General features: G+C 44.4%; 1 pseudogene across 1 annotated transcript in view; it reads left to right on the top strand.

The window, feature by feature from the left end:
• LOC115584725 (cryptochrome-1-like) overlaps nucleotides 1-19,278 on the top strand; it is a 33,475-nt pseudogene extending 14,197 nt beyond the window's left edge. The window contains exons 6-15 of the transcript XR_003984602.1: nucleotides 1,466-1,554; nucleotides 1,649-1,789; nucleotides 2,520-2,832; nucleotides 2,938-3,089; nucleotides 6,328-6,530; nucleotides 7,172-7,282; nucleotides 7,409-7,573; nucleotides 7,873-7,953; nucleotides 8,166-8,287; nucleotides 15,287-19,278. The product of XR_003984602.1 is annotated as a cryptochrome-1-like (transcript). The remainder of the gene's footprint in view (nucleotides 1-1,465; nucleotides 1,555-1,648; nucleotides 1,790-2,519; nucleotides 2,833-2,937; nucleotides 3,090-6,327; nucleotides 6,531-7,171; nucleotides 7,283-7,408; nucleotides 7,574-7,872; nucleotides 7,954-8,165; nucleotides 8,288-15,286) is intronic.
• The last annotated feature ends 2,454 nt before the right edge of the window (nucleotides 19,279-21,732 follow it).

Here is a 21,732-nt window from a genome sequence, read left to right as displayed (position 1 = left end):
CAATTAAGGTTTGTGCTCATTAATCCCACTTAAACAGTTCGTCCAGTTTCTCTATTTAAAGGTAAATCTCCTCTCAAGCCTCCCTGTCGGATTAATCAGGTGACACGTCCACGTTCTTGGCATCCAGATGTCGGGTTTTCCATTCATGAAAGGTTACAGTCTATTCATACATTTGCTCTGTATCTGCCATCTGCCCCCGACACCTGTGCACCTGCTATTTCACTTATAAATAAGTGTTTAATCCCTTTTTAATCCGTGCGTGCAGATGTCTGGTTTCTCTCTGTGAAGGCTTATTTGTTCCCTAAATTAACCAGGTAACATGTTAACCCTCTTACACTCAGTCAGTCAAGATGTCTGGTTCCCATTCACATTCACAGGAGGCCATTTTTCCATTCATAGCCTTCACAGTGCGGCAGCCACCTGCTGCTCACACCTGCACACGGTGTCCCTCGTGAAACTATTTGGGTCACCTGCTGAGAGCCGTCGCTTTAAGAAACCCCGTCCGGTTTTATGAATAAGATAGTGAGGAGGAATATGAATGAATCGGGTACAATATGAAACATTCACCGTTGAGTTTAGTCGACTTCTACGTCTCAAATCTGCCACGTTATTAATGACATGTTAGAAACGGTGTGTTGGATTAATTTGGGGTGTTTGATTGTGTTAAAAAAAACAAGTTCACAGTTTTTTTTTACAGCCTCTTGAAGACTAAACAGTCTTATTGATAGATGTATTGAATCAACCTCATTGTTGCTCACATCAGGGATCAGATCAATCTTAAAAACAACGACAAAACAAACCTGACAAAGTCTTCACTTCGAAAAGAAAAAAAATCTGCGTCTGCATGATGTTTATCAATGCAGCAGGTTAGTAAAGAGATTATCGCAGTGAATCTCTGCTTGAATAGACATTATAAAGAAGCATCCATGTCACCCTCCAGTCAAAGCATCGCACAGTCAGTGCTGGAGATCATAACCTGAGATAATAAACTTTAGGAAATCACGTCCAGATTTACCAGGAAGTATGATGAAGATGGTGAGGAGGAATATGAATAAATCCGGTTCAATATGAAACAGTCGCTGTTGAGTTTAGTCGGCTTCTCATATCTCAAATCTGCCGTGCCATGACGTGTTAGAAAACGGTCTGTTTGCTTAATTTTGTGACTGAAAACAAAATTCTTGAACACCGAACAGTCTTGCTGACAGATGTTTGGAACAAATCCCAGTGTTTGTGTTCACAGTGCAGCTCGTCTTTGCACCAAAACATCTCAGTAATTTAATTTTAAATTAAGCTGAAAAGAAACAGTCCACCAACTTCATTCCAACACATCTGTCTTTGAAAACAAGCTGGAGGTGTCTGGTCATAATTTGTGGGAACATGATAGTATATTGCGACATCCAACAACAAAGTGAAACTGTCTGTTTACTAAGGAAGTGATTCACTGTTTTCACTGTCTGATTCACAGGCTTTGACATCGAGGGCCTGCCGACAGCTGTGTGGCCGGGAGGAGAGACGGAGGCTCTGACCAGGATAGAGCGCCATCTGGAGAGAAAAGTTAGTACTGCACCTGCACCTTGTCTACAGCTCCGCTCTATTATTCCAAATGACAAAACGTGTCTATGTCATCCACTCTCTGTCTTTTTTCCAGGCATGGGTGGCTAATTTCGAGCGCCCCAGGATGAACGCCAACTCGCTGCTGGCCAGCCCGACAGGCCTCAGCCCTTACCTCCGCTTCGGCTGCCTCTCCTGTCGCCTTTTCTACTTCAAGCTCACTGACCTCTACCGAAAGGTTTGTCATTCATCTCAGTGAAGCTGCTGTATTTTCCCCACGTCGTTCCATCAACTCCGATAAAAGTGAAGCTGAATTATTTATAATTTTCTTTGTTGAAGTCTTGTTTTTAGTTTGGTTAAATCTTTTTTAGTGAAGGAACCAACTGCCTTACAAATTTTTTTTTTTTTTTGTTGTTGTAGGAAAGATATTTAATGTGTAGACGGCTTTACTTGGATCATGAATCAGATCAATCCTAAAAAATGGGAAAGATGAAACATTCCCGACAGCGTACGTAGGCAAAATTTTTTTCAGTGCTTCCCGACAGATGTTTTCTCTTTTGCCTGTGAAGACTTTGAGTCATCGTGATGTTTATCGATCCAGCCGGGTGGCAAACAGATTACCAAAATGAACCTCTGCGTGAAAAGATGTTATAAAAAAGCTTCCATGTGACCATCCAGTCAAAGCATTGCATCCTCCTGTGATTCCCAAAGAGCGATTTCACTTGGGAATGAATGTTGATCGTAACCTTTTTACCTCTGGAGATAAAGATGTCGCTGATAACTGTTGTTGGGCAACACAGGATTGTTTTGTACAGCGGGAAAGGAATGTAAGGAACTAAAATGATACGTACTTGCTTCCCTAAATGAGTATGACTCTATTTTTCCTAAACTTGGATGATAATCCTCTCTGGAAACGCCGACCTTAACGCTTCTTAATCTGTAATCTCGCTGTGTTTACGTTTCTCCAGGTGAAAAAGAACAGCTCCCCTCCGCTCTCTCTGTACGGCCAGCTACTGTGGCGGGAGTTTTTCTACACCGCGGCCACAAACAACCCGCGTTTCGATAAGATGGAGGGGAAACCCGATCTGCGTCCGCATCCCCTGGGACAGAAACATGGAAGCGCTCGCCAAGTGGGCCGAAGCTAAAACGGGTTTCCCCTGGATAGATGCCATCATGACTCAGCTAAGGCAGGAGGGCTGGATCCATCACCTGGCCAGGCATGCGGTGGCCTGCTTCCTCACCAGGGGCGACCTGTGGATCAGCTGGGAGGAAGGGATGAAGGTGAGGACGCAGGAAGTTACAATTACCAGGCTGTGTTGTGTTGTGGCTCCTTGAACTTGATGTCTGAGAATAACATCTGGATCTTCTTCTGTCTTTGCGTCGCAGGTCTTTGAAGAGCTGCTTCTAGATGCAGACTGGAGCGTGAACGCAGGCAGCTGGATGTGGCTGTCCTGCAGTTCATTTTTCCAGCAGTTTTTCCACTGCTACTGCCCCGTGGGCTTCGGCAGGCGCACCGACCCCAACGGGGACTTCATTAGGTGGGTACCTTTCCTGGCATCGCCCATTGGTGCCATCTGCTGATCCCCCTCCCCCCCAAAACTGGATGGCACCCTTCCTCCTTCCGTCTCTCCTACAGAACACTTACACAGGGACACACTGAAGCACTGAGAGAGGTCAGACATGCACAGAACACTTTGCCACAGTACCAGAACAAAGTCATCGCAGGTCCAAACATCGTTATGAACATTTGAGGCTTGAGATACGGCTTTACTTATCAGTTATGTTTCATAATTCTACTGTGGGGATCATCTCGTAGTACGTGGTTGTCTCCCACGCTTCATGATATATATTAGCCGTTTAACACAAATAGCCATCGCCTCGTTAGCATGCACACACACATACACACACACACAGGTTTAGCAGAAAGAGATGGAGGGATAAGAGGGTCCCCCATCCAGATCTCTGGGTAAGTAAATGAAGGAGAATCATCTTCCTCACCTCTTTTATTTTTTTTGCCCGTCGGTCTGTTTTTTTCCTCTTTCTGTTAAAACTTCAGCACTTGTAGTTTTTGGAATCAGGCATGTATTTTGTTATAGTTATTTTAGTGTTCACAGTGTACGTCTCTGGGTGCCTTTTTAATTGTTTGTGAATGTCCCTTTGGTGATTGTGTACGCGTGCGTCTCTTTAGTTTGGTATATTTGCAGCCACCAGATTGTTTTTTTTACTGCAGAGGCGTAGATGAACTCTTCTCTTTTCTCTGGATGTGGCTCTTGTGTTTGTGTTTTGGCTCATCTGTTTTTGGGGGGGGGGGGGGGGGGGGGGGGGGTTGGGGGAAAAGTTCAGCTATCCCTCACCTCTTCGTAGATTGTAGCTGTTTGCTTTTAAGATGATTGGCCGTTCTCACGCCCCCCCCCTCCCCCCGCCACCCAGGCGCAGCCGGGCTGCCAGCCAGGGCTACCCTGGGTGGAAGACGGGATCGAGTTGAGAAATCGGTAGTTGTTCGGTTTTTTTTACTCACCTGTGCCACCCCGGGGGACGGGACTTTGCTCGCGCCCCAGCGGCACCCTCTGGGCAGGTTTGTAACTCGGTAGCGTCTCATTTCGTCAAAAGGGATTCTGACCGCTTGGTATGGAAATGCAAACGCCTTGCTTGCATTCGTTGGGTAGGGGACTATGAAGCATTCCCCGGAGGGTAGTGAGGAGAGGCGTTGGGCCAGCTGTAACTGTGCCATCGCACTGACGCATTGGTTGGCGCAGGTACTCGTTACCTGTGCTGCGCCACGCGAGCCGGTCCATTGTCCAAACGCTGGGCAAAGTCCCTCATCCGACCCTTTGTGAAATGTTCAGTGGTTTCCTGCTTATGTGAATGCAGCCTTGCCGGTTCAGGTGCACCTGGAGCAGTGGCTGGTAAATACAAGCCCTGAGAAACTCACACATGAAACACACTATGTCGGCCAGTAGTGTTAGCTAAACGTTATACTGGTCGGGCTGTAATACATAGCCATACACCTCTCACACACACACACACACACACACACTCTTAATGCACCACCCGCTGTCCTCTGTAGGACCACTTGCGACTGGCAAGTCGTGGATCTTCCTGGCAAAAGGGTTGTCGTCCCTTTTAGTGAAATGAGGGGGCCCCCTAGTGGACAAGCCCAGAGTGTGGCGCTGGGGTTGTGGGAGGGGACAGTCAGTCAGAACACTTAAAAGACAACCACCACAGTCTGAGGGACAAGGGGAGCAGCCATGAGCTCTTTTCTCAGTCCACCACTGTCTGATCATGGGGAGGGAGGAGGGGGGAAGGTTGGAGGGAGGGTGGGGGCCTGGAGCTGTGAGGTATAATGGAAGACTTCTGTCATCGACGACGAACTTTCAGTGTTATTTTAAGAAGAGATTAAGCTTTAGCTACTCTTTTTTTCCAGACTTGCATGAAGTGAGGACACAGGGATGTGCACGCCGAGCTTTAAGAAGAATTAAACCTGTAACTTTTTAAGTGGGATGTTTTCAAATGGCCGACAAAGGAAGAAATCAAAGATGAGGTAGTTAGGTGGGGTTTTGTTTTTTTTTGGTTTTTTTTCAAAGAATAATCTTTTTTCAGTGCTAAGAAAGAAGGAAAGAAAGAAGAACCGGACCTCTCGATGGCAGAACTTTTCCACTATACACCTGCTCTGATCCGGGTTGGGGGGAGGGGCGGGGGGAGGGTGGGTGGGGGTCAATACACTCTGCTTTCTAACCGCGTGTCACAGTAGACGTCTCCTAGCATCATCAGTCCAATCGGCAGTGATCTCTCTAGCGACGGGGCGGTCTCCGTACCAAGCGGAGCGCCGTCCGTCGTTGTGTGTGCGTCCACAAGGCCGCACCGCACCCGCCCCCACCCTCCCTGTGCCTCCCAGCGCTGCACTGTGCCGCTTCCCACAGTTCCACAGCTCCACTTGCCCCCCTCCTCTGTCCTGTCTGTCTCCCCTCCTCGGACTCGGTAAGGTCGGACCAAGTGCAGTAGGTAGGTGACCTCTCTTTGTCACACGGAGCAAATCCACGACAGCCCAAAGGGAAAAAAACAAAACAAACAAAACTGGTTGGAATGGTACTCTTGAGATGCTGACTTGTCTTTCTTGGTGTGTTTTTATTGGCTTCACCTCTTGGAGGATTATACTTTTGGACTGCGGCGTGGCTGCTGTCACACCGGCTTACAGTAACTGTTGTTCGGGAAAACACAGCCCCGCGTTTTTTCTACCACGTTGTGACGTAATAGGCCTCATTGCGCACTGTGATGCTAACTCACTTCAGTGCCAGAATCCACATGACTCTGTACTCATACTCTCATGTACTGTAGCCATACTGTGCAGTGTTGTGGTTGTTTGTAGCTTTCATTTTGTAGCAGCTATTTTTCATAATACCTGTAAAGCATGAAAGTGCTGAAGACCAGCATGCTCTTATCAGTTACAGAACATACAGAGTTGGTAAATTAAAGCTGAAAAAAAAAAAAAAACACATGATGAAATAACAACAATCCAGCTGTATTTCATTTTAAATAACACTTTTGAGCACCATATCTTTTTCAGTATTTGGATTTGTAGACACACAGTTCCAGCTTTTTTTCCCCAGTAATATTTTTTCACTTTTTTTGCAACTACTGTGATGTTTTTTTTTTCCTAACCTGTTATTCTTGTATCCCTGCATTGCTCCCTCCCCCCCAAACCTCCTGAATTACTCTGTAATCGTCCTTGTCGTTGTGGCATAAGCTGGCAAATCTAATGTCGCTCTGTGCTTCCAGACGATACTTACCTATCCTCCGAGGTTTCCCCGCTAAGTACATCTACGACCCGTGGAACGCTCCGGAGTCCGTGCAGGCGGCCGCCAAGTGCATTATCGGCGTCCATTACCCGAAGCCCATGGTGCACCACGCGGAGGCGAGCCGGCTCAACATCGAGAGGATGAAGCAGATCTACCAGCAACTCAGCCGATACAGGGGACTAGGTAAGATCAACCAATCAGATCTATGGTCACCAGTGGAGCCATGTGGACCAAACTCCGACTGAAGTCAGTCGAGAGAAGAGTGAAAACATGTCTTCCAACAAGAAAAGCCATCAGTGTGCTTCTCTGCTCCTCTTTCCATGAATTAAACTTCTCAGATGGATAGAACTGATGCTATAGCAGCTACGCTAACCGCTTAAGAAGCCGCCATTGTTGTCACCTCTTTCGCTGATTTGACGTAGAAACCTCGCTTTAAAGGAGAACTTCGAACGTTTTTAACTCATATCCCTGTTGATCGAGGTTACGGAGTGCTGTCATTAGGAAAAACAACGAGAAAATTTGGCACAATATTGACCGTATAGCAGGACGGCAGCTAAAGCGAAAGTGAAACTTAAGGTTGTCTGCCCTCATAGGTTTGCTTTAGCTGCCGTCCTGCTAAAATATTCTCGTTATTTTTCCTGCCGACAGCACTCGGTAACCTCGATCAACAGGGATATGGGTTAAAAAACTGCAGAAGTTCTCCTTTAAGTTGCCACCTGTTCCTCAAAGGATGCTGAGTATTGTTCCCACATGGAGGACAACTCGTCCTGCCAAATGGCCAAACGGTAAAAACAACTTTGTGTATATTTGTTTGTGTCTTACAGGCCTGCTGGCATCAGTGCCGTCCACCAATGGCAATGGGAATGGAGGAATGATGGCCTACTCTCCTGGAGAGCAGCAGCCAGGGACCAACAACAACAACAACAACTCACACTGTGAGTCAGTCTTAAAATAGCAAAGATGTTTCACGCACGTTTGTAGTAATTTTTCTTCAAAAAATAATGGTGGTGAATCCACCCACGGCTGTCAGTCATGTGTATCCATCTGTGTGATCCTTTCAGTGCCTGGAGTGTCGGGGAGCTCTGTTGCAACAGGTAACGGCAGCGGGAGCATCCTACTTAACTTTGACACCGAAGAACAGACCCAGTCGAGCAGCGCTGCGCAACAGCAACAACGACTGCAACCGCCACAACAACCGCCACAACAGCAGCAGCAGCAGCAGCATGGTAGGTCGTCCCTCGACACGGATAGTTCCTGTTGACAAAGACGCAACTGAAGCAATCGGCATTCACATCACAGTGTGTGTGTTTGTCGATTGGACACAAGGTAGAACAAACTGTCACTGCCACCTACTGTTCAACGACTAGCTTTGTTAGAGAAAAGGCGGACGGCTGCGGGAAAAAAAACAGTTCACAGAACAGTTCTTTTTGGTGGCGTCCACAACCTCTGGTTATTTTTATATTTCAGTCGTCAAAGTGTATCCGAACACAAAGGACAACGTGTCTGTTTGATTTGTGTGTTGCAGGATACCACTCAGTGCCAGACGCCAGCCAGACCATCACCAGCAGCTTACACTACCACGAGTTTGCTGTGCCTCAACACCCAGGTAGGAAAACGCTTGTGACACACCGTTTTCTTATCTTTATCTAATAATTCAGCATGATTTCTTAAACAAGATTCCAAACAAAGAAATTCCTCCAACCGTCCGATGTGCATGAATGATGCCACAAGAGGGCAACTCCATTCCTCCCCACCTGCATCAGCTGATCGTGTGTTTCACATAATGATGATGGTTTTTTTTTTATCTTCTCTCTGCAGGACTCCTTCTGCACTCCAGAGGTATCACAGGAAAGAGGGAGCGCGAGTCGGAACGTGACATCTCGGGGGAGAAAGACCCGGCGTCCTGCTCCATCAACAAGATGCAGAGGCAGAGTGCAGAGGTGAGGCTACTGCTCATCACAGCACCCCGTGTCTTTTAATGACACTCTTACGTCTCCAGCGATGACTGATTGTGAAATGTAAATCCAATACGAGTCTCTCTGATGTTCTGTGAGAGAGCTGGAAGCTTTTGTATGTCAGAAAAAGCAACTTTTAAGTCTTCGTTAGAGCACATCGCAAAGCATTTCAGATAACTGAATGTTCCGATGTTTTACGGTCCGCAGTGTTCGCCTTTGTTTCTGTGAACCGCCATCTTTCTCTCACTTTTGCTGAAAGATATCACACAATGCATCAGACTGTTGACATATATGAAGATATGCACTCAGTTGCCAATGTATCAGGTACAGCTAGCTAAAAACTAAAAGTCACACCTTCCTTCATAAAGTAAAAGTTTAGATACTCTGGTAAAAGTAGAAGCACTGATTCAACTTGTTTACTCCAGTAAAGTAATCGAGTACAGTCTCTGACATGTACTCAGAGTATCAGAGTAAAAAGTCTCCCTCTGAAGGACGTTTGTGGTCAAAGCTAACTGAAGCTCACGTCATATTAATAGAATTCAAAATCAGAAACTCTCTGCAGATACGAGACACTAACACGCCTTTTCTCCACATTCCAGTCTCCCTCTCTGTCTGATTACGTCTTCTTATGTCTCTGTTTTGCTACATCCGCGGTGTGTGATGAGCACTGTCCAAATCAGTCCTGTGCACCTCGAAGGCGCCATGCATTGACACATTTGACAGCAAGAGTTTTGCAGTGGCTGAATGTGTCAGCTGATGTTAACAATTGCAACATATTTACGAACAAATGGTACACAGTGTTCTGTTCCGCTTAGGTCATCAACCTGTTTAAGCTTTGACTCACAGACCACTTTAATCTACTCACCTTGCTGTTCACCTTGCTGTTCACCTTCAGTTCACCAGGAGTCTTTATTGCATCAGACTCTCTGGCTTGCCCTGCCTCGTTCTCGTTGTCCTGCATACAGACTTGCTTCCCCCCGATTCTGCGATCGCAGCCCCATCAGGTACAGCAGGATCAGAGCGAGGGCAGATCGTCCACGAGTCAAACACAGACGTCGTTGTTCTCTCGGGCCGATTTACAAAAAGACTTTGCTGTGCAGTAATATACACGCTCGTGTTGCCAAAAGTATCGATATACAGATAAATACTATTCTGATCATTTAAAATGATCAACACTCAGTTTTTGCATTATCGATACTTAGGGCTTGGCGATTAATTGAATTTCGATTTCGATTTCGGCTTCCCTCGATCATGACAACAACATAATCGTAATAAAACGATCATTCTGCCGCATGCCATTTCTTGTGTGGTAAATGCAGCAAACCCTACCATCTCCATCTGTGCACACCGCTCCGCTCCCCCCCGCCTGAGTTTTTAAAAAAACATGTAGAAGAAGACGGTAGAAGATGGCAGAAATTCAGCCATTGGTCGCAAACAAAGTTGAGGTGAATTCTGCGGTGTTGAAACACTTTGGTTTCGAGGAGTCTGACTCGGAACAAACAAAGATATTGTGCAAGATATGTCACGCGACCGTGTCTGCACCTCAAGGGAACACGACTAATGTATTTGACCATTTAAAGTCCACACACAGAGTAATACACGACCAAGTAGTGAAGGAACAAAAAAACTCAAAAATGAAAAGCTCCTCGACTCCTGTCACCGCCACACAGTCCTCAATTAAGGACACACTTTACAATGCCACGTATATCCACCCCGCTACCGCAGGCATAAAGAAATAATGGATGCCGTCACATACATGATTGCCAAAGACATGTGCCCTATCAACACAGAACAGAATTGCGCTGCCTGCCCTTTATGACAAATGTCGCGGAAAAGCTGCAAGAGAAGTGTCAACAGAATTATATTTTGCCACCACAACGGACCTATGGTCAATTCGCATCGAGATAGTGTTTATTTTTTATTTTTACAGATTATTTAATTCATTTTATTGATACGAAGATATATTGATAGAATTCAAAGACTTTTAAAGTTGAAGGTAGACTCAGTAGGATTTGTCCCAGCTGTTCCTGAACGCACCACAAAGACAGTTGATTGTTGAGTCTCATTCCCAGGATGTCAAATAGAGCTTCTTGTGTGATGAGCACTATCGAAACCAGTCCTGCGCGCCTCGAAGGTGCCGTGCATTGACAGTAATAGTTTTGGAATGGTTGATGTATTTGTCTGCGGTTGATATGTTTCAAAATATTTACGAACAAATGCTGCACAGTGTTCTGTTCCGCTTAGGTCATCAACCTGTTTAAGCTTTGACTCACAGACCACTTTAATCTACTCACCTTGCTGTTCACCTTCAGCTCACCTTCAGTTCACCAGGAGTCTTTATTGCATCAGACTCTCTGGCTTGCCCTGCCTCGTTCTCGTTGTCCTGCATACAGACTTGCTTCCCCCCGATTCTGCGATCGCAGCCCCATCAGGTACAGGAGGATCCGAGCGAGGGCAGATCGTCCACGAGTCAATCACAGACGTTGTTGTTCTCTCGGGCCGATTTACAAAAAGACTTTGCTGTGCAGTAATATACACGCTAGTGTTGCCAAAAGTATCGATATACAGATAAATACTATTCTGATCATTTAAAATGATCAACACTCAGTTTTTGCATTATCGATACTTAGGGCTTGGCGATTAATTGAATTTCGATTTCGATTTTGGCTTCCCTCGATCATGACAACAACATAATCGTAATAAAACGATCATTCTGCCGCATGCCATTTCTTGTGTGGTAAATGCAGCGAACCCTTCCATCTCCATCTGTGCACACCGCTCCGCTCTGCCCCGCCTGAGTTTTTAAAAAAACATGTAGAAGAAGACGGTAGAAGATGGCAGAAATTCAGCCTTTGGTCGCGAACAAAGTTGAGGTGAATTCTGCGGTGTTGAAACACTTTGGTTTCGAGGAGTCTGACTCGGAACAAACAAAGATATTGTGCAAGATATGTCACGCGACCGTGTCTGCACCTCAAGGGAACACGACTAATGTATTTGACCATTTAAAGTCCACACACAGAGTAATACACGACCAAGTAGTGAAGGAACAAAAAAACTCAAAAATGAAAAGCTCCTCGACTCCTGTCACCGCCACACAGTCCTCAATTAAGGACACACTTTACAATGCCACGTATATCCACCCCGCTACCGCAGGCATAAAGAAATAATGGATGCCGTCACATACATGATTGCCAAAGACATGTGCCCTATCAACACAGAACAGAATTGCGCTGCCTGCCCTTTATGACAAATGTCGCGGAAAAGCTGCAAGAGAAGTGTCAACAGAATTATATTTTGCCACCACAACGGACCTATGGTCAATTCGCATCGAGATAGTGTTTATTTTTTATTTTTACAGATTATTTAATTCATTTTATTGATACGAAGATATATTAATAGAATTCAAAAACTATTAAAGTTAAAGGTAGAATCAGTAGGATTTGTCCCAGCTGTTCCTGAACGCACCACAAAGACAGTTGATTGTTGAGTCTCATTCCCAGGACATCAAATAGAGCTTCTTGTGTGATGAGCACTATCGAAACCAGTCCTGCGCGCCTCGAAGGTGCCATGCATTGACAGTAATAGTTTTGGAATGGTTGATGTATTTGTCTGCGGTTGTTATGTTTCAAAATATTTACGAACAAATGCTGCACAGTGTTCTGTTCCGCTTAGGTCATCAACCTGTTTAAGCTTTGACTCACAGACCACTTTAATCTACTCACCTTACTGTTCACCTTGCTGTTCACCTTCAGTTCACCAGGAGTCTTTATTGCATCAGACTCTCTGGCTTGCCCTGCCTCGTTCTCATTGTCCTGCATACAGACTTGCTTCCCCCCGATTCTGTGATCGCAGCCGCATCAGGTACATCAGGATCAGAGCGAGGGCAGATCGTCCACGAGTCAAACACAGACGTCGTTGTTCTCTCGGGCCGATTTACAAAAAGACGAAGGAGTCTCTAAATTGAATTTGCTGCGCAGTAATATACACGCTTGTGTTGCCAAAAGTATCGGAATACAGATAAATACTATTCTGATCATTTAAAATGATCAATACTCAGTTTTTGCAGTGTGTTTTCTACCTACGCAGCTCCACCTCCTCCAGAAGTTAACTGATTTAGATGCCGTTTGGCTCAACACACAGTACAAAATACTCCTTATATTTATCTTTGAAAAAAAATCTGAAAATTTGTGCCAACTAATTTTATCGCATATAGCGCTACTTAAGAATTCATCGCTTTGAAGATAGAAATGTTCTTATCGTGATAACGCTAATGCGTGCTAGACCTGCCCAGGTAAAGTCTACGTGTGGGAAACACCATGTAATGTGAGAGCAAGAGAAGAGCTCCAAAAATAAGGAAATAAATATGCAGCGGTTTGATCACTGTCACCGTCAGCATCTTCTCTCAGGGATGCACCGGTCTGACTTTTTCAGTCCCGATATTGATACCGATGCCTGTTGCAGTTGTTGAATTGATAATTAAAAATTGAAAATACTTGCATGATGGAAGAGAGTACCTTGGCTCTGAGTAATCCAGTAGGCGATGGAAGCCCTCATCTTCTTGGTTTTGTTGAGCTGCAGGAATTCGGCGTGCTCCTCAGCAGTGTTGGGGAAAGTTCACTTTCTACATGAACTAGTTCAAAGTTCAGGTCACAAACTTTAAGTTCAGTTCATAGTTCATAGTTCATAATTCAAAATTTTGAACTAAGTTCACAGTTACAAAAATGAAATAGTTCATAGTTATTATTATAAGCTATTATTTTCCAAAATGATTGCCACAGCCCATATAGAACCACAGACAGCTATTATTCTATCAGTTTTAACACTGAAACTGCAGCTCTTCGACAATATTCTGCAGAACCAGGTTGTCCAGCTGCAGCCGGCTGGGAGATAAAGACAGCGGAGCCGCTACTGTACACCGTTAATGTGATTTGGGTGGTAGAGGATCGGTTTTGGCTCGCTGTTGCCGTGTCTTTTGATTTTTTTATTCACTTGCACAGACCTTGAAAGGCTCACCGGGTGCTTCAGTTCAATGTGCCATTTCAGGTTTGCGGTACAGGATAGAGTACAAATTAGAAATAAAATACATAAGTAAATAAACAAATCATTTTAAAAAAGAAGAAGAAGAAGAAGAAGGGGAAAAATAAAATAATAAATAAATAGATAGTTCAGACAGTGGCTTCAGGGAAAAACTTTTCATTATGACTCAGTAAGGTATTACTTTTTTGTTATTTAACAAAGTCAGAGATTTAAGCAAAGAGCTCAGTTCCAGGAGAAAAGGAGCAAATTTAGTTTGTGAATAAAACATTTTGCATAGGATGACAAAGTTCATCATGTGTTCAAGAGCATTATCTTCTGGGTTAACATAGCAAATAACATGTTTAAGGGTAAGAGAATGGACAGAGAGCAGCATCAAAAAATGAGATTCAACATCACTCCAAAACTTTTTAGATATATCACAAGAAAAAAAACAGATGTGAAGCCTTCATTTGTTTTTGCCTCCGTGCTTAGCACATTGATGACGCATGCGCGGTGCGACTCTGTGGAGGCTGGTGCTGCCAGTGTTCTGTCCGTTCCGGACGAATTAATCTGTGTCCGTTTGGTAATGCTTCACTGCATGTTTGGTATGCAGCTGTTTCTGTCTGAAATAGTTCAGTTTCGTTTTGATCGAAAGTAAAGCGAGTTGCACAATCCTCTCGTCCGGCGTCCTTTTTATACACAACAGCCAGACTGGGTGATTTTCCGCTACATATTACTGTTCACGGTGTGGTTTAGCCGGTTTTCGCCTGGAAGGCTCGATGGAAATCTGGCACTGTCTTGAACGAAGTTAAACTGTGAGAACGCGCCGTTCACAAACCCCAGAATGAACGCGTTCACAATAACGCTCACCAGGCAGAAATACGCGCATTCAGTTCAGGTTTGCCCAAAATATGAACAAGTTCATGAACGATCGTTCATTGAACGCGTTCAGGCACAACACTGCTCCTCAGCACGGTGCGCAATTGACTAAATTGGTAGTATTGTACTTTGCAGTGCTACCAGCATCCCTCGAAACATTTACTTTGCAGACATCGCAAACAGCCGTCGAACGATTGGCTCGCTCCATGTCGCTTAACTCAACTCTTCCAGAATGCGACACACGTGCTGCTGACGAATGACGTAGGATGTGCTGCGACGGAGGAAAAAAACTGGATCGGCCCGCGGATCTGTAAAGAAATGATGTTATAGCTCTTCTCACGTGGAATAGTTAAGTACCATTTGAAGCAAGGTAGATGAGCAAAACTGCTGTGCTTATCATTTGATCATCAGTGTGATTAAGTACTTCCTGTTGCCTGCTGTCTGCTGGGTTGGTATTTTATGTATGCGAAACACGACTATAATAGACACAGCAGCTCCTTCTTTGGGTGATGAGTCAAAATTAGACTTAATTAGACAAGCGTTGGCAGCGAATGGAATAAAATTGCTGTTCTTCCCAGGAATGATCACGGGGGAATAGGTCAGTGGCGTCTATCTTCTGCACCATGACACACATCAACCCACCATGCACGCAGCATAATGAATTATAAATGCCATTGTTGGCGTAACCCACTTTTTAATTTCCAGCGGCGAGTGGTTAAAGTAAGACCGACAACAGATGTTTATTATGAATCCTTCACGCTACCGTTCTGACTTGGCAAACAAAGGGCGGCTGTTTGGGTTTGTGACGCCTCTCTGCTCCCACGACAAAGTAAATATTTTCAGAGTCATCTATGTAAATGTCAGTTTATTGTGAGCACGGCAAATTCATGACAGGCTAACTATGCAAATCAATGGTTTCAAGGTAAGCATAGGAAACTGTGGAAGTTAAGAGTGCAGGGAAAGAGGAGTCACAGCTCCCCGGCTGCTTCCGTTAGTCCACGTCTGCAGCCAAGCATTCACATCTTCTTCCTGCTTCATGTGCAAAGTTGTTTCTGTAAAAATCACCGTCTTTTCCTCTCTTCCTTGCAGACCACCTAGAGCCAAGCAGACCTGAGACCGTCTGAATGCATACTGGGGGTCACAACTCGGCGAGTGGTGAGAGAGGGACGTCCCGACGTCGCCACCTGTCCTCCAAACACACACAGCTCCAGACGTGACTGCCTCCTCTTCAAACACACAGTGGCGTCTCAACCTGCTCTGTCTTTTACTCTCAGAACTCCCCACAGGTGTAAACACAAAGGTGAAAATGTGATTCTAACAGGGCCTCTGCGTCACAGATTCCCGTTGTCCTGTGCAGGCAGGCGTGATGGTCTCAGCGGAATGTGCAAACAGACAAAATGCCTCAAACTTACAGCTCGACAAATTCCTTTGTGACTGCCAGCAGCCAGTTTATACTGTATGAACTCTTGAGCAGCTATAAATGTACGTTGTTTTCTTAAAAGCTGCAAACACAACTCTAACCACACTACATGCTAACGTGCTGCATCCCAGGAAAACATCACCGCCAAACATGCCGACGGCTCGGTCGCACTCTAGGAATATGTTTTGTAACAAATGTAATTTAAAAACAAAACGCTGTTTATATCGATATTTTTATGTTTGTTCCTCGTTGTAAAATTGTAAATAAGGTTAATTAGATTTTTAACACAATGTTTTATCCCAGAAGAGAAGAAATGTGCACATCCGGACATGACGGACGGATTTCTGTTTCCTCTTCAACTGCGTCGTCTCAGCGAGTGTTTTCTCTGCTTCTGTCCGACTAGTTTGCTTGTAAATATGAGCTTCTTCCGGCACGGGAGGTTCAGTGAGTCAACGAGCATGCCAGCCACCTTTTTTCAATAACACAAATCTGACTAATAACTGTTGGTTTCATGGGAGCGTTCACTGCCTGGTTATCTTAGGCGATCTCTTGATTTGTATCGGCAGCTAAAAGCGGCGATTCGTACAGATTTTCTGACTTTATTTAAGACGATATCAAGGATGACAAACAGTCACATCAGTTTCAGCTGTTGGTTTTAAAAAAAAACATGTTTACAGTTTGTTGCTGTAGATTAAGTTAGACGTAAAAACCGCAGCCTTTTTAGACCGTGGCATTATGGGTAAAATATTTCTTATGTAGCTTTCTTGGCCAGAGGTGTCATGGCGTCTTTGGGCTCATCGGACACTTAGCCGTTCAGATCCAGAGCCTTTTGCGCCCGTCAACCCATGAGAATCCGGCAGATTATTATCAGTCAAAGTGTTTTTTCTTAGTCATCCCTTCATCATCTCACCTAATCTCTTAATCACGCACAGATCATCTCTGTGGTTTCACGCCTATGAAACATTTCGTCAAAGTACCAGGGATTTGTCAGAGTGGAAAGTTTTTTCGCTCTCTCTCGGCTCGCAGCTGTTGACCAACAGAGCTCGGATGATCCTTGTGCTGCGTTTTTGATTCGCTCCTTCAGAAGTCAGTCACATTTTCACCTTTCTGTTTCCCCTATCAGAGAAATCTTCATCATTTCTTTTTAAAAAAAACAAAAAAGAATGACTCAGAAACATATTCTGCCCGTCAGACATCAAGAGACAAAAATGACTTTGGAGTATCTCTGAGGCTTTCTGTGTCGTTGGAAAATTGTGAACTTTTTTTGCTGTGCAACATGTTCAAGAACCAAAAAAAAAAAAGGAAAGTGTTGTTTGTTTGGGAGAGGATGTGTTTGAGGTAACTTCTGTGAAATACCAGAGGACAGAGAACACGGGCGGCTGGGTGCAAGCCCCTCTTGATTTCTTTTTTTAATTTATGTTTTTGTTATTTTTCTTTTATTCTTTTTGGTTTACCAACCAGAACAGAAACAAAAACCAAAAGGACGCATGGCCGGACATCCTCTTATGTTCTTGATTTAATATGAATCAAGCGACATAACCGTTATCAGCGAAGACAAGCGACTAAAACAACAAGAGAAGAGAAACAATCGAGATTACAGAGGAGGTTCAGCCAGCAGGAAGACCGGAAGTTCATAATGACATCGTGACAGCTATCACAACGAGACGCGGTGCAAACTCTTCTCAAAGGTGAAACACTTTTCTAAGATTTCTTATAAAATACAAAAACTCGCTAAACAAAAAAGGAGGAAAAAAAAATAACAAGCTGAGTCGACACAATAACGAGACAGGTGACAGCGTCTGATCCAAATGAGCCTGATTCTGTGAGCGAAACAGAAACCTCAACATTCCTCAAGAACACGCGTGACCTCCTGCTTCTGTTACGAGGAGTTCGATACACGATGTGTGTTGTGCGGCGTCAAGTGACATTTTGCGACCCCAGACGTACCGGAGAGGCCTGTGCGACGCAGTGACATCATCGTTTACTGGAAATCCTCTTGTGTTTCATTTTCTTTTCCCGTTGTCTGCAAACGACGTCAAAGCCAGTTGATTGTGCTTTTTGTATTCCGATATCATCGCGCAGCAGAGACTGATGGAAGCACTACGTCCTTGCACTGAAAAGATACGAGTCCACCGCTTTTTATATTTAATTTATTCTTACTTGCTTGCGAGTGACACCGCCGCCACTGTCATAATATCATAGTCAGCGTTTATTATAAGGCTGCCAATTTACGCATTTGCATTATTCCTGTCCAGCTTTTATCATCTTCGTGTTATAGTTTGCTCTTTGACTGTACATTTTACGAAAACAAACCCTGCGTGTTTCAAACGTGCGTCGTCGCGGTAACAGGCCTCGTAACAACGCCAAAATTTGATCCATCGGTTACGAGAAGGGTCGCAAAATGTCGGGCCGACGCGTCGTAATCGGAGGGATTTGTTTAACAGCGCGGGGAAGATGAAGCTGGTGTCTCTTCTTTAGGCTCCATCCACCCTCCACTATCACCTTTTTACTCCTGGTGAGAAATGAATGCAGTCGAATTGAACCAGAGAATGAATGAGTCCCCCTGTACGATACACCCAGCAGCTCCTACAGCTGATGTTAATACTACCCTACACACACACACACACACACACACACACTTTGCAGATAACAGCGCTGCAAATTCTCAAATGTAAAAAACCAAATGTATTCGTTCTGATCCACTTCTGGTGATGTTTCACAATAAAAGCTGACGTGCAGATGGAAGAAGTCTGCAGCAGCAAATTATATCCAAGTATATTTAATTTAAGGAGTTGTAGATTTGAGAATTTATGGTCCTAATGTACACTCACACTCACACACACACACACACACACACACACACACACACACACACACAACCTTCTGAATGGTTAGACAGGAGAGAAGTGACGTCTGCTCAAAGCCCCAATCTGCTGCAATCAGATTCGTTCAAACGCTGTAAAATCCCAATTTTTTTTACCAAAACGAAAATTCTCTGCAAGAATTAACATTTTTTAGATTCACCTCAAACTAACGCAAAGTTTCTAGTTTGGTTTTGCGCAGAGAGTGATGGATAAAAATGGGTTAAACCACAAAAAGAAGGTGCGTCAGCAGCCGGTTAAAGAGTTTAATCCCTGTTTCTGAAAAGAGTCTGATTGTTAGTTCGATCCTGCAGATTGGGGCCCGGCGCTCTCCTGAGGAAAAAAAGTTCTGGTGTCAGTGGAGCCGTGATGACTCGTGTCTGTGTACAGTACTCGATATTTGTTCATCTGTGATCATAGCGGCCTCGGCTTCAGGAGTAATTTAGAGGGTGGGGGCGGGAGGGAGGGAGGTAAATAAAAGTATTGTAGTGGTTCTGTATTATAATTCTGTATGTTCTCAAGAGGATTTGAACATTGTTAGTTTTTTGTATCTTTTATCACTATGGAAAAATACGTTGAACCAAGTTCTTCTTCTTCTTGCTTTTTGTTTAGTTTCTTTTTTTTTGTTTAGTTTCTTTTTTTTTCTGTCCTCCCTTCTGTGACAGGAAGGCGAGAACAGCCGCCATCTATCATCTCTGTAATATAACGCTCTGTCTCCGTCTCTCCTTGTGTTGTGAAAGGCTTTTTCTTGCGCTTGATCCAGTTCATGACAGGAAATTAAAAAAATTGTTACAACTTGACACCTTGTATCTTTGTCTTCATTAACCCCTTTAAGGAACACCCTTCGTAAAAACTAATATTTCTTTTTCTAATCGATTTAAGCATCAGATCTTAACAGTATATACTCACTGTTGGAAAGCTGAGACTGTCGTGATTATTTTAAGCCCAAACACAAAGGAAAAAAGTTATTTCCAGACCATGTAATAGCCTTCTAAACTCACCATGACACAACATTAGAAAGAGCCCTCTACCGCAAGAAGCAAGAATGCCTACATACCTTCGGAGTGTTCCCTTTTTCCACAGCTACAACGTCATGCCACAATTTTCTTTTTCATAGTTCGCCAAGAGTCCATAGAATGGGAATATCCATGTCATTTTACCCCAAACTAGCTACAAGTGTCGAACCAGCAAGAAACCCTGCAGGGTCTTGGCTTTAATTTGAGACCAAGATGATGTTTCTAGGTAAAGGGGTTCTCAAGTTATAAGCCTTTGAATCTCAGCAGGCGCTCTTGGAAAAAAAGGACCCAAGCAAAAACGCACAGACATGCCTTTAGGAAAAAAATTGTGAAAAATCAATTTTTTAGTCTTTTGACTTCATATTTTGAGTGTAGCAAGCTGAGACCTGTGGCTATGGCCTCATTGTGTCTGCTGTGTCCATAGACATACCTGAGCCTTTATATCTTAGTCAGTTTATTGACTTTTGAATTGGATGGAAACCAAACCCTGTGTTCCAACCTGTGTAACTCTGTGTCAGTATGTCATAGAATCACACTTACACTTCTAGAAAAAACTTGAGCGTGTTACCTTTCCAGTGTTACCAAGCACATCCCTGAGTCTCAAACTATGTGGGAGCTGTCATGCTTTTAATTTCGGTATGTCGTTTTGGAAAAGGACCTTAAAATGGGGGCGTTCATTAAGAGGTTAAGGATTTGACCCCATTGACCTCCTCTGCACTACACCTGGAAGTTTCTGAGGACGAGGTCTGAAAAAGACTGATATGTTAGGAGAGTTAAGATCTACATTGTAATCAAAGGTGGCAGGAAGTGGTGTGTGAAACCACTGGATACACTTGCTGTGTCTCAATTCAGGGTCTGCATCCTTCGCCCACGAAAGTGACGATCTACGCCACGTGATGTCGCCATTTTCTCTCTCTCTTCTTTTTCGGGCGCGTAAGGAATCTTTGGATATGTGAGGCCACGAAGGATCGTAGCAGTGCGTCCTCCAAAAAGAAGGAGCATTTGGAGACAGCCTTCGTGTGACGTAATTGGCCTCCGAAAGATGCGGACCCTGAATTGAGACACAGCGAGTGTCAGAGGGACCACTGGGACGGGCTGCAGCTTCCCTCCCGTCCTCTTACATCTTCTGTTTCTGTGGCTACGTCTGCAGTGTGTGATGTGCACCGATGGGCTGAAATCAGTCTTGTGATGTTGGGAAGGTGCCAGAAGCCAGAAGTTGCCTCGTGACTCCCGACGTCTGCTGATGATGTAACGAATTCTCGTTAGATAGTAATAATTAACGGATGTGCTCAGACGAGCTCCACCTTGATGAAGAACTGGTTTGACTCCACATCAACATGCTGCTTCTTGTTCCATTTATTATGTCGGGAAAATAAAGAAATGACACCCACCCACCAAAACTGATCGAAACTCAGGTGACAGATGAGGTCCAACAGAACTTCTCTCTCTGCTTCCTCTTGCACAATCTCCAATTCTTTGAATTCAGAACTGCAGGTTGGAAAGTGTAACTCATTTCCTGTGTGGGATGAGGAGAGAAAATACACCTCAATTAAAACAGAACGAGCTTTAGAACAAACAGACTCTTATCTAACTCTAGTGCACCGTTGTATTTGGTTTGTATGGCCGTGGCTCGAGGCTGAAACTGAACCGGACCTGCTTCTGGACCTTTTTTATTGCTGAGAGTTTAGATGAGAAGATCCAAACGGCTCTCAAGCAGCGTTCAGAGCCGGGGGCCCGTCAGCCTCGTTCCAAAGTTGAGAAATGCTCCTGCCAACAGCTCTCTGATGAGCCTCTGCTGACAGGACGACCACAACAGCTTTATTCAACACGCTGCATGACCTACTTAAAGGACAAGTTCACCCAACAAATGAAGAACAGATCGTTCATTATCTGCTTATTATCTACTGCGCTCGTTTTCTTTATCAGTCAGTACGAGTGTGCTGTTGTCTTGGCAGCTAACTAGCTGATGTGACGTTGTTCTTGCAGTTTGGTGAATGATCGTCCTGCAGGTTGATGCATTTCACTGTCGCATGCCCGCCTCTGATGTGATGACTTGACTGACAGGCTGAAGTTGTGAGCTAACAGCCTCGATTTTAAATAGAACTGGATGTTGAACCCCGAGCGCCCCAGCATCCAGGTTTATTCAACACGCTGCGTGACCTACTTAAAGGACAAGTTCACCCAAAAAATGAAGAAAAGATCGTTCATTATCTGCTCATTATCTACTACGCTCATTTT

This window comes from Sparus aurata, chromosome 7 (genome assembly GCF_900880675.1).
Source record: "Sparus aurata chromosome 7, fSpaAur1.1, whole genome shotgun sequence".
Lineage (NCBI taxonomy): Eukaryota > Metazoa > Chordata > Actinopteri > Spariformes > Sparidae > Sparus > Sparus aurata.
Note: the sequence above shows the minus strand (reverse complement) of the source record. Positions and strands in the feature narration are given on the sequence as shown.